The sequence below is a fragment of the Chinchilla lanigera genome, unplaced genomic scaffold, assembly GCF_000276665.1.
Source record: "Chinchilla lanigera isolate Chin_1 unplaced genomic scaffold, ChiLan1.0 scaffold00018, whole genome shotgun sequence".
Classification (NCBI taxonomy): domain Eukaryota; kingdom Metazoa; phylum Chordata; class Mammalia; order Rodentia; family Chinchillidae; genus Chinchilla; species Chinchilla lanigera.
The window spans coordinates 13,896,088-13,908,224 of record NW_004955419.1 but is presented as its reverse complement, the minus strand read 5'-3'; the positions used below and the strand labels follow the sequence as shown (position 1 = coordinate 13,908,224).

General features: G+C 52.2%; 1 long non-coding RNA gene across 1 annotated transcript; it reads left to right on the top strand.

Moving 5' to 3' along the window:
* LOC102018932 lies at positions 1–4,369 on the top strand. Its single transcript, XR_260628.2, has 3 exons — positions 1–124; positions 3,945–4,005; positions 4,149–4,369. It is a non-coding gene; the product is annotated as an uncharacterized LOC102018932 (long non-coding RNA).
* The last annotated feature ends 7,768 nt before the right edge of the window (positions 4,370–12,137 follow it).

Sequence of the window (12,137 nt, the reverse complement as noted above, 5' to 3'; positions counted from 1 at the left end):
GGCGCCTCTCTGTCCTCCCCATCCTTCGGCTCCTCCCTATGGACTGGGAGTGCCAGCAGTTACAGAAGGGTGCTGGTGGAAGGTTGGAAAATGAAGGTGCCCATGGGGCCTACCTATACTCAAGGTGAGCCTAGAGCTTGTCATTCTTCCCAATCTAGAGCCCAACTGGGACCTGACCTCTGAACTGTGACCTCCACAGCTCTAAAAGTCTGGGCCTAGGCTCTGTCCCCCAGGGATCACAGCATGCCTTGAATTTTCCACTAACAATTTTGTGGTTGTGACTTTGGGCTTTCTGGTCAGGGTGACCTGGGAGCTGGCCAAGCTGGACTTTGCCCAGAGTGGTGGCCAGGAAGAGCACTGATACCTCTTGACCCCTGCAGGGCGATAAACAGCTGGACCCAACACTCTACTGGGGTTATTTTTAGTTGCTGATTCCTGGCAGACCTGGCCTGGTTTGGGCCTGGAGGGAGAACAATGAGAACAATGAGCTTTTGAGCCTTCTCCAGTCCTGTGATCTGTAAGGCCGAGGAAGAAGGTGTATGATAGAGTAGTGGCAGCGCTCTGAGGTGGTGGACAGAAGTTGCCCATCCCCCCGTGCTGACCTGCAGGAAGTTCTTCTATCCCGAGCTCTTTGTCAAACTTCCTGCAGGACCAGGTGCAGGGCCTCTGAGTGACGCTGGGAGACAGCACACAAGCAGTCGTAGCTGCAGCATTATTGGTGTCCCTGCGGGTCAGACACTGGCCCGTATATTGGCCGTGTCATACAGATGAGGAAACTGAGGCTCCACGGCAGGAAGTAACTTGCTCACTCCCAGTGAAATCCCAGCAAGTCCTCACTACAAAAGTATAGTGGAGATTCACATCCAGGCCCTCTGACTCCTTCCAGAGCGTAGGTACTGCAGAGCCTCCTACCCCTTCTGACCTGTATGTGGCCACCATGAGACCAATGGGGTTTGAATCTCCCCTCCTTAATGGCTCTGACTCCATGAATGACCTTGGGCAAGTGACTTGCCTCCCGTATGCCTTGTTTACTCATGTGTGAAATAGGGGGAGTCTTTCTCTCAGGGCTGGATGCAGCTGAAGGTGGGTACCAGGGGTCAAGCGCTTGGTGCCCACAGGAGGGATGTGTGCTATCTGGCTTCCCCCTTCGCAGCATTTGATAATTCAAAGAGCCCACAAAGCACATTTCTGTTCCTCTTGGAAGGATTCACCCAGGAAACACTCTCTGGTCCTCTTGGAGAGGTGATAGGATCTGAACTGCAAGAAATAAACCGATCAGATCTACACAGAACTGTCAGGGAACTCAATCTGCAAGGGGAGATCGGCCCACAGCCAGGGAATGACAATGCCATGAGACACACAAAAAATGTCTGTAACCATCAGCTTGGGCTGCCCTCAGCAGGTGCCTCAGCCCAGGTGGCTGAAACGGCAGAGGCTGGCTTTCTTTCAGTTCTGGAGGCCGGACCTCCAAGATCGAGGTGGGGCAGAGTTGCCTGGTGCTCCTGAAGCCACCTTGGCATTCACATGGCCGTCTCCTCCCTGTATCTTCATGGGATCTTCCCTCTGCACCTATCTCCTGCAAATGCCTCTTCTCACAGGGACACCGGTCATACTGGACTAAATGGACAGTCATTCTCAACCTAATGACCTCATTTAACTTTAATTGCCTCTTTAAAGACCACGTCTCCAAATATGGCCACATCCTCAGGGACTTGAGGCTAGGATTTCAACATATGAATTTTAGAGGACAATTTTCAGCCCATAACCATGAGAGCATTTAAAATAGCAGAGAGCAGCAACTTTTGCACATTGGTGGAAATTAAACCCTGGGTCTGCCAACGAGTCAGCTGGTCAAAATTTGGAGAGAAGGAGGAGTTCCCAGAACTCCAGCTGTGGAGAGATTGTGTGGAGGGATGGCTGACAAATTCCTAAGAGTTACCATGTCTGACCCTGAATGTCAAGTTGTTCTGTGCCCAGCATTGGAATTACTTCCCACTAGCTCCAGAATGTCAGCAAACTCTGCATCCGAATTAACTCTGCTCTCTAAGACCTTTGAGAGAAAGTGGGACTTGGGCATCTCCCTGCTGGTCACTGGGCAGGAGCTGTGAACAAGCAGGATCGCCAGGTGTTCACCCAAATCCTCAGGACCCAGGAGTGGCGGGGGAACAGGCCAGCAGATAGGTGGGGACTCTAGCTGTCTCAGGTAGGACAGCAGAGGATTTGGGGATACCCGGTAACTCCACCGGGGAGGAAGTCACCTTCACTGGCCTGGAGGAGTGCACATGGAAAAAGGCTTCCTGAAGAAGATGAAGACCAAGGAGGGTCTCAAAGTGTGAGTCCCAGGTTTCTGGAGGTAGGCTGTGGTATTCCAAGGAAGGGACCCTGTGAAGGCAGCACCCCACCCCCCGAGTTTCTGCAGACTGTAGGTGACATCTTGCTGAGCAGTCCTCAGAGCGCCAAGCACTGACATGAGCTCTTCTCATGGGTGATGAAAGCAGGTGGCTGCCGAGGATGGAGGAGCTGGCTGTGACTGCCACGCGGGGTACAGGGTGAAGGGCATAGGAGGGGTTAGGTACACTGGCTACACAGGAAGGGCCTGGAACAGCCAGCTACAGAATAAGGACTTTATGCCTCTGACGTGGAACCTGGAGGCTTTGAGCAGGGCAGAGCCAAATGAGGTGGCTCCGGGGACAGAGGGCCTGGTGTGACTGAAAAGTCCCCAGTGCTGAGTGCCAGGAGAGACCTGGAGTAGGGAAAAGGACCATGGTGCTATGAGGCAGCTGAGAGGGCAGGGAGCCACTCCAGGCCCAGGTTGGTGCAGGTTCCATGTGGCACCTGGACCCATGGCCTTCCTGTGCCTGGAAGGGATCCACGGTGACTTTCCAAGAACTGCTGTTTGTTTCTTCCTTGCAACTTGTGTTGGGCCCCAGAGGGAAGGGACTTTCGGACCAATCATGCCCAGCTTACAATTTATGGTGCAGGGCAGCTGGGGACAAGAACAGGACACACATCAATCTAATGCCTCCCTTGTGCCAGGCTGGTGCCAGTACCCTTAACACACTAGCACATGGTTCTCCGGCCATCCTGAGCGGGAGAAGCTGATAGTCCCATTTCCAAAGGGAGACACTGAGTGCCGGGGGGGGGGGGGGAGGAGGACAAGCCCAAGATGCCAGAGCTGAGAAGCCCTTGAATCTAGGTCTCTCGCTCTTTTTCTTAACCCCAAAAGTCTACCTCCTAAGAAGGTCCCCTGGGCTGCTTCAGTTTTCAAGAAGTAGGGGAAAGCCTCTAACTCTATCCCCCATCCTCCTGCCTGGAGGTAGAAGGGAGTATCCCAGTAAGAGGGTGCCTGGCCTGACCACACACCTGCGGATGGTTGGGCAGGGGAGAGGCACACATGCCTGGCATACACAGCTCTACCCGCTACCCACCTCCTCCTTGCTCTGGTCCTGAGCAGGGCTTATGCTTGCAGACAGAGAATTGGAGGTAGTGCCCCTTGGTGAAGCTAGACCCCTGTACAACCACAAGCTACTACCTACTTCCTTGCCTGACCTCCAAAGTCAAGAAGCTACCCTCCTGGCTCTGGGCTCTCCTCTTGGCTCTTTATGGCATTTGTCTTCCCCTCTGAGTCTGTTTCCTCCTCCAATAAAGCAGGGCAATGAGCTGTATTACTCAGCTTTCTTGTCGCTGAGACCTAATATCCAACATCGACAGCTTAAAGGAGGACAGGTAGAATTGGGTTCATGGTCTCAGATATTCAGTCCATGGTAGGGCATGGACTTAGTTAGTTCTCAGCAGCCAGGAGGCAGAACAGGGGAACAGCGTCAGAGAGGAAGATGTGAGGAGCCAGTTTTGGTATCTGAGGTCACGCCTCCCTGAACCGCCCGGACATCCAGACACACCCAATCTGCTAATTTACTAAATCACCCAATTTATTAATCTGCTAGGTTAATCCAATGACATCTGCACATCAAGGTTAACAGTCACAGATGCCATGGTCCCTGGAGGGTGAGTGCGAGAGGGAAACAGGCCACATTTGTGGGGAGCCAGGGAGCCCTGGGTGCCAGCTGTGGGCACCTTTGTGGTCTTCCATGGTTGCTGCTGGGGTTGTGTGGTCCCTGTTGTTGTGACAGAGTTCTCCTCTCTTGCAGGCTGGCTCGTTGGCACTGGAGGACCTCGCAGGCTGGTCCCATGATGGGGAGGAGGGGTCCTGTCTTGGGCAGGGAACTGGGCCTCTCTCCACTTCAGTCTGTTGCCCCAGCTAGTTGAGTTGAGGGATTTCAGGGCTGGGTATCGCCAGGGCAAGGAGTGTTCTGAAGTGAGGGGCAGGGGCTGTAGGGAGGGCGAGTTCATAAAATGACACTTTCCCTTCCTCTGCTTTCACCTTACTCAACAACGCGTGTGCACTGGAAAAGATGCCACTGGGCAGGGAAGCAGAAGCCCTTTTCTCAGTTCACATGTGCCTTGGCTGGTACCAAGAATAGGCTCGATTATGGCATCCACACTCCACACACAGCAAATCCACACACAGCATGTATCAAACATGTACCACGCACTTACACTCCACTGCAGCTGGAGCACCGTGGCAATGCTCCATACACACATCCACAGCACAAACCGTACGCACCCCAGCACACTGGTGCACGTAGCATTTTCTGATGGAGAAAATGCATTTCAAAATAAGCCCCATGAGTTCAGGGATGCTTAAAATGATTTGGTATTTCATTTGTGCCAACAGTATCTTCAGACAAGTGAAAACTAGTCACTCAACAATGCATTTAGAGCCACAGGCGGTGGCACATGCCTGTAATGCCAGAACTCTGGGAGGCTGAGGCAGGAGAATGGCAAGTTTGAGATGAGTCTGAGCAATTTAGCAATTTAGAGAAAACTTGTCTCCAAATTTCAGAAAAAGCTGGTGATGTAGCTCAGTGTGAAGGCCCGGGGTTCAATCCCTACTATCAGAAAAAATGCATCCAATATATCCTTTGTTCCAGCCCTAGTCAGGCCTGAGTTTGATAGTCAGGCACCCATTGTGAATGCTACATAGCTCAGGGCTCTGGGCTGTGAGGGTGGAGACCCCCCAGTTTGGACCACCGTTCAGTTACCCTTTTCTGGTGGTACTTTGGGCTTGAGCTGCCCATGGTTCTGAGTCCCACTTGCCCTGCATGGCCTTCAGCCCATTGTGTGGCTCCTTTCTGTCCACATCACACGTGTGTGCATCTGTGTTTTGGGGGAGGGGCGGGCATGGCATCCAGGCGCCTCTGCCTGCCGGGTCTATGAGCTCATACACTGCTGTCCCAAACGATCCTCCTGCAGCGAAACCTCCCCAGCAGCTCCACCCAGAAGGGAGAGCAGATGGAAAATTGGAGTAAGCCCTCATCTTGGGTCAGGGAAGAAAATATGCTTTTTTTTCCCCATTGACTCTAAAAATATGCTCAAGGCTTTTTTGAGCCTTGTTGCAATAAAAACCAGCTGCGGCTCAGAACGCCTCCACAGCCTTTGCCTAGGGAGAGGGAAAACAAAAACAGCTGCCGGAGGCAGATCACACCCCGTCCAGGCGCTGGCCCAGGGTGCAGGCACCTCCGGCCTGGAATTGCTCCCAGGGGGCCCCAAACAACGCTGTGTGCTTGTTCTGGTGTGAGCACTGGGCCCAGAGGTCACCGGGCCTTTCCTCTCTGTAGTTCCTGGGGCCCGGGGTGATGGGTGACAAGAAAGACTTGAACTCTGCTCCCGGGCACTTCCTCATCTCATGGTGGAGCCAGGTGGGTGTGTGAGACGGCCTGAGAGAGTTGCCTGCTGGCCGAGAAGAGGGAGAGGCCATGTCTGATGTGGGGAGCAGGAAGGTTTCCTGGAGCAGGTGACATTTGGATGGCCGTCAAGGAAGGGGACGGGGAGAACGTTCTGGGAAGAAAGAGCAGAACCCACAAAGGCCTAGAGATGGAGACAGTGACAGGATGGAAGGTGAACGTTGAGAGACATTGGGGGAGCGGGGGCCCTGGATCCTGAACGACACGTTCACAGCATGACAGCAGCCATGCGTGAGCAGAGCAGTGACGGGTCTAAGGCTAGACTGCTCAGAGGACAGTTGGGGAGGGAGGTTGGCTGTCCCCTTAGCGCTCAGGAGAGTTCCTTAAAGAGGGAGCCACACCTTTAATGGGAATTTGGTGGTCTGGCTCACCCCCACGCCACAGCCTGTGGGGCAGAGTGGGGACAGGAGCTGGGGGCTTGGAGTCAGAAGATCTGGCTGGGGTTCCGACCTGGTTGGGACTCCTGAGTCCTTCTTAGGCCTCTACTTTCCACCTACACAGAGTGATCCTAGGGCCTTGATTTCCCTGACGTGTCCACACTGGGGGACTCTTTAGGCTCCAGCCTGCCGCCCTGCTGGCAGGTGGGACAGCTGCACTCAGAGGGAGGAAGGGATCGCCTGCGGTCACACACATGCCCATGGCCAGCAGGGTAGGGACTCCATGCTTCGGAGGAAGAGTCCCTGGTGTGGATCCCTGGTTCTTACAGCCATTAGAGTTGACTTCTGTCCCCAGAGTACAGCCACCCCCATTGCCCTGCTGCAGGGAGAGTCTTGAGCTGGGGCCCAGCGGAGAGGAAGGAGCTTTTAGCAGAGCCCCTTGGGAAGGGACCCCCTCTCCCTCTCCCTTCCTTCTCCAGCAGCAGCTGCAGCCCTGTAGAATGTATCATCTGTTTTTGAAGAACAGACTTAAGCGAAGATGGACTCCCCCAAGACCTATAGCTGGCGTGAGTGGAACGAGAACAGGAGTCCTGTCTGTCTGCCCCAGCAGCTGTGCCTCAAGGCCTCCTTCCCACACACCTGCCCCTCAAACCAGCCTCGAGCTCTGCTGGGGTGTCACGCTCACCGTGGGGTCTCTGGAGGCCCGAGGCAGCACGCAGTGGGTGCCCGGGAAGTGTTCATGGACTAGATGCATGTCCTGGGGAGGGCATGCAGGCTGGGCCGGTGTCTCTATGCTCACCTCATGCACTGTGTTTGTTTGTTGCGGGCTGCATTGCTTCCTGGGCTGACCCTTCCACTATCGCCCTGGTGCCTCCCGGTGTTCTGAAACCTTTTAGCAATACGGGCTGCTTGGTGACCACAGCCCCCGGAAGCAGAAGCCAACTGCTGTGGTAGCATCTGCCATCCTCCCCGCCTGCCCCTCAGGTCCCCAGCCGGCCCCGTCACTGCCTGCCTCCTTTCTGCCAGGTCTCTTTCCTGCCCACCTGCGCTGGATCCCCTCTTACCTACTGTGCCCCAAACAACCAGGGCTCCTCCAAGAAATAATAACAGCGCCAGTGATGTCCTCTGTACATTTTAGTGTGTGCTAGCTAAGTACTCCCTGAGTACTCTAAGACCTATGCTAAGTGCTCTACATTCACTGTTCCTCTCACTGCTCACAATAAGCCCGGGAAGCAGGGCTTTCTGCAGTGCCCGGCACGAAACCCATGGCCCAGTCGGAGGACTTCATTCCGTGGGTGTCGCACTCGGGTGCACATTGGAATCACCTGAAGGGCATCAAGAACTCCCTGTGCTTGTGTCCTGCCACGAGGGGTTGTGGTTTAGTTGCTCTGGGCATAGCTTGGGCTTGGAAATGTTTTAAAGATTCCCAGAAAATTCTACCATGAGCACATGTTTGGGGACCACTGGTTTTCTAGAGAAATTTTAATATAGGACCTTAAAAAACAACCTCAAGCAAAGAGCTGTATTGAGATTTAACGGACAGGCAGGAAATCGCACATACTCAAAATATATAATTTGATAAGTTTTAAAAAACCATCTGAGCCATTTTAAGTATACAGTTCCGTTGAGTTACACAGTTGTGCAACCAGTTTCCAGAACGTTCTTGACTTGCCAAACAGAGACCAAAGCCATTGGCGGTTCCCCACCCCATCCCCTTTCAGCCCCTGGCAATCATCCTTCTACTTCCTGTCTTTGACTTTGATCATTCTAAGTACCTTGTGAACGTGGAATTGCACCATATAGGTCTCTGCGACTGACTTATTCCACTTAGCTGGATGTCCTCCGTGCTTGTCCTTGTAGGCTATGACATGATCTCCTTCCCTTTTAGGGATGAATAATAAATTATTCATTAATCTGTCCATGAGCATCTAAAATGGGGCTGCCATGGATATGGGTGTGTGCGTATCACTTTGGGAAGGCCCCACTCCCCACTCTTTCAGGGATATACCTAGAAGTGGGACTGGTGGATCACATGGTATTTCTATTTTTGATTTTTTTTGAGGAACCACCCTGCCATTTTCCACAATGGCGGCACCTTGTATGATCCCACTCAGGCACACAAGGTTCTAAATTCTCCACACTGTCCCCAACACTTATTTTTTGGGTTTGGTAGCCATTCTCCAGATGCATGTGAAGAGCTGCCCCATTATGGTTCCGACTTGCATTCTTTCATGATTAGTGATGTTCAGCATCTTTTCAAATGCTTGTTGGCCACGTGTAAACTATCTCTGGAGATGTGATGAGGGGCACTTTGCTGAGGTGTGGCTGAGGGTTAAACACTCCTGTAGGGGATGGTGCCTCACCAGAGATGAGCAAGAGCAGGAAGCTGCTACCCTCTCAGGCCTGAAGGAACAAGAGAGGGACCTACAGTCCCAGAAGCTATGGGACAGGGGCTGCCTGGCAGTGCCCAGGACCTAACCATTAGGCAGCACTGCCTCTTCCTGCCAGGGGAAATCTGACAACTTCTCCTTCCATTTAGAATAAAACGGATGAATGGTGACTCTGTCCTCAGTGAGGAGAAGGGCCAGAAAGGGAACTATCACCCTGCTGAGACAACTCTTCCGAGTTCTGCTGCTATGTAAGGCTCTAAATGCCATTTGTTTTCATCTGCTCCTGGAACCGCCAATGCCTAGATCTGAAAGAGACCCCACAGTCTCTGGACCAAATCTCTCATTATCCAGAGGAAAATTATCCAGGCTCCTAGTTACCTACGCAAGTTTCCTTCCAGGGTGACCTGGGCCCCTCTGTTCCCTGGAGCTGGTCTTTATGGTCGCCCTTCACCCCAGAGCCTGCAGGTGGCAAGATGGGCAATGGAGGCCATTCTCCTTTGTTCGAGGAAGCAGGGATCCCTCATGACAACCGGTCAGCACTCTAAGGGGTCCAGATGCTCTCCCAATTGGGTTGTAGACGGGCCACACGGCCAGCCCTGTAGGAGGAGCGATGTGGCACAGGGTCTTCCCCGTGCACTTTCCATCTGGTCCTACGTTGGGCCTCCCTTGGTGCTCCTGCAGCGTAGATGTCCCCCGAGGTTCCACCTGAAGACTCAGGATGCTGGCCTGTCCTAGCGGGAAGGGCTCCCAGCCACACCACCCAGGTGCAGCTTCTCAGAGAGCCGGGAGGACCAAAGTCCAGAGCAGTTTTGTCACAGGATCAACCTGAGACCTGCGGAGGTGCTAGATGCTTTGCAGCTGGTGGCTGGCATGCTCCCGAACCTTTCTTCCCTTCCCTTCCCTGGAGTTCTGCTTGGCAACCACTGCCTGCATTTTTGCAAAGTGATGTCATCTGCGGATAATGGTTTTTCCGTTCCTGGTGGAGCAGGAGTTCCAGATATTGCACATTGGGGGAGGTGTTCAAGAAAGCTGATTGTCTACATCGTGGAGGCGGGTGGCTGGGTAGTCCCCGCTCCTGTGACAGCCAGATTTGAAGCATAAGGCAAGGCCATCATCTTTCTGGACTCTAGAGTCCCCAAACTGTGCCTCCCCTAAGGACTAGCCTCTCCTGCTTCCTTGTACTTACAGGAGTCCACGGCCCAGAGAGGGTGCAGCCTTTGCAAGCTCACACAGCATTTGAAGATAAAATCTGGATTCACACCCAAATTCCTAACATCTGTGACACACTAGGCCTATAGTTCAGGGTTTCTTGATGGACACTACTGCCATTTGCCATTGAGGAGATCTATGCAGCAACCCTGGATGTCAGCTGAACCTAGCAGCAATCATAGAGTCTACCGCCACTCATTTTTAGAAATCAGAGGCAAGGGAGCAATAGGAGAAACTGGAGGGGAAACATCTTGTGCCCCCAGAAAGACAGTCACCTTCTACCTCCTGAGTGTTTGCCCACTGCTGCAGAGAGAAGAGAGTTCCTGAGTGCGAAGCCCACAGAGCACTTTGTCTGAGGTCCTGCTTTCTCATCAGACGCCTCTGGGATGTTCAGGCAGTCCTTGAGGGGCTTAGGGGCTGGAAAGAATCCCAGCCCTCCTGCTGGCTAAGAACACTGCTTCCTCTGACCACTTTGCTTGGAGCAAAACTGCTGATTTATTTTCTTGGGGGAATACAAATAAATGCTGGGTTTTGTAATCCCATCCCCAATCCCATCTGGAAAACCAGGCTCATGGAGCTTGGCTGCCTCCTTGCTGAGGGCTGCGTCTGGAGTGACAGTGAGCCCTCCAACATCAGCATAGGCACGGCTGACGTTTCCTTTCCTGTTACACGGTGCTTGGAATGTTTGCCCCAGGAGGCTGTCCGGGGGCAGGCGGAATGTGGTGGGAAGAAGCCTGCTTTTTCCTGGGCTTCTGACTCTAAGACTGAGCCATTGTTCTGTTCCTCTCCAGACCTTGATTTTCCCATCTGTGAAATGGGGGAAGCGGTGATTCTCAATTGAAGGGGGTCCATGGATCCCAGAACCACTTAGAGAATGCATTTAAAATACACACCTGCCAGGGTGTGGTGGCTCAGCCCTATAATCCCAGCATTCAGGAGGCTGAGACAGAGAATCACCTACAGTTTAAGACAAGCCTGAACTACTTTACAAGATCCTGTCTCGAAAAAAAAAAGGTAAAATAATAAATACATAAATAAAACATTAAAATACACTCTGGCTTCCTCTTTTAGGTCTCTGGAAGTTTTTATGAGCTTCAAGTGATTTTGCTGTGTAGGACTTTTGGGACCCACAGTTCTGAGGACCCTGAATCCCCCTGCCCCAGGAGTTAGGTTTGAACCCTCCACAGTCCCACAGAATCTCCTTCCCCTCCCATAACTGAGTGTGAGGGTCTTGCCTGAGGTGAGACTGTGGAATTGTCTGCTCTTGGCAGGATCTCTGAGGTCCTCAATCCAACTGAAGTTACTGTTAAAGCACTTCATTCTTCCAACGAGGAAATTCTAGCTGCTAGTTACAGAGTTTGGTTTCAAAATTGTGCCATTTATTATTTTTGTTGGAGTGGCTTGTAAACCCTTGCATAGTCATACATCATTTATAGTGCATGAGTCCACAAGAACATGTTTTCCAGATGAGGCCTAGTCCTCCTGTTCAAAACTTAAAACCTTCCCTTAAAAAAGAAAACGGAAATTTCACCCGATGTGTTAGCACTGATACCATCTCAAGTGACGTCCAGGGAGCGTGATTTTACTTCTGCCTAATGTCCTGGGGTTGCTCTGTCTGCCAACTGCTGTACACACTGAAGAGTTTAAGGACTCCTAAACTGTCAGAGGCTGGAGTGGTGAATGTTGCCAAAGCTGCTAAATCCTTGTGTCTGCTTTAAAAAGTGTTGTTTTGCTCTTATTTTTGTGTTTGTCAAGATTTCCTACTCCAAGGTATCTGCAGTTAGCTGCCACTACATCCTCATGACTCCTTCCGGTGGAAAACCAGTAACCCACATGTGTCAGAATTGTGCGTCCTGTAAGAGTTAATAAATGACGAAGGAGAGGATTCTCTGATGAGTCAAGGGCGTAGACTTTTGACATTTATTTTCCCAGCTGGGTGTCAGGGGAAGTTTTTTTCTTCTTAATGGTCAGCCCCTTGCCAGTTACTTCCGGAAAGCTTTCTGCATAAATGAAGAATAAATGTAGATATGGGCTTCCAAGTAACTAATTTACATTCTAGTTGGACTTGTTCTGTTTCTGAAGTGGAGATGCCCTCGTGTCTTCTTCACCCACACCCTATTTTTGGAGAAGCTGATCCACTCCCAGCCGATAACACATGACACATGATCCAGTGCGGGGGCGCCTATCATACTTTCTGGCCAGGACATTTGCACCTGGGATTCAGAACTGAGGAAAATCACCTATAGACCAAGTGAGGCAAGAGACTGAGGATACCATAGGAGTTGCCCAGGGTGAGCCCAGTAGCCTGGGCATGGAGGGTCCCTAAGGGGGAGGGAACAGGGTGTGGGGAAAGTGGT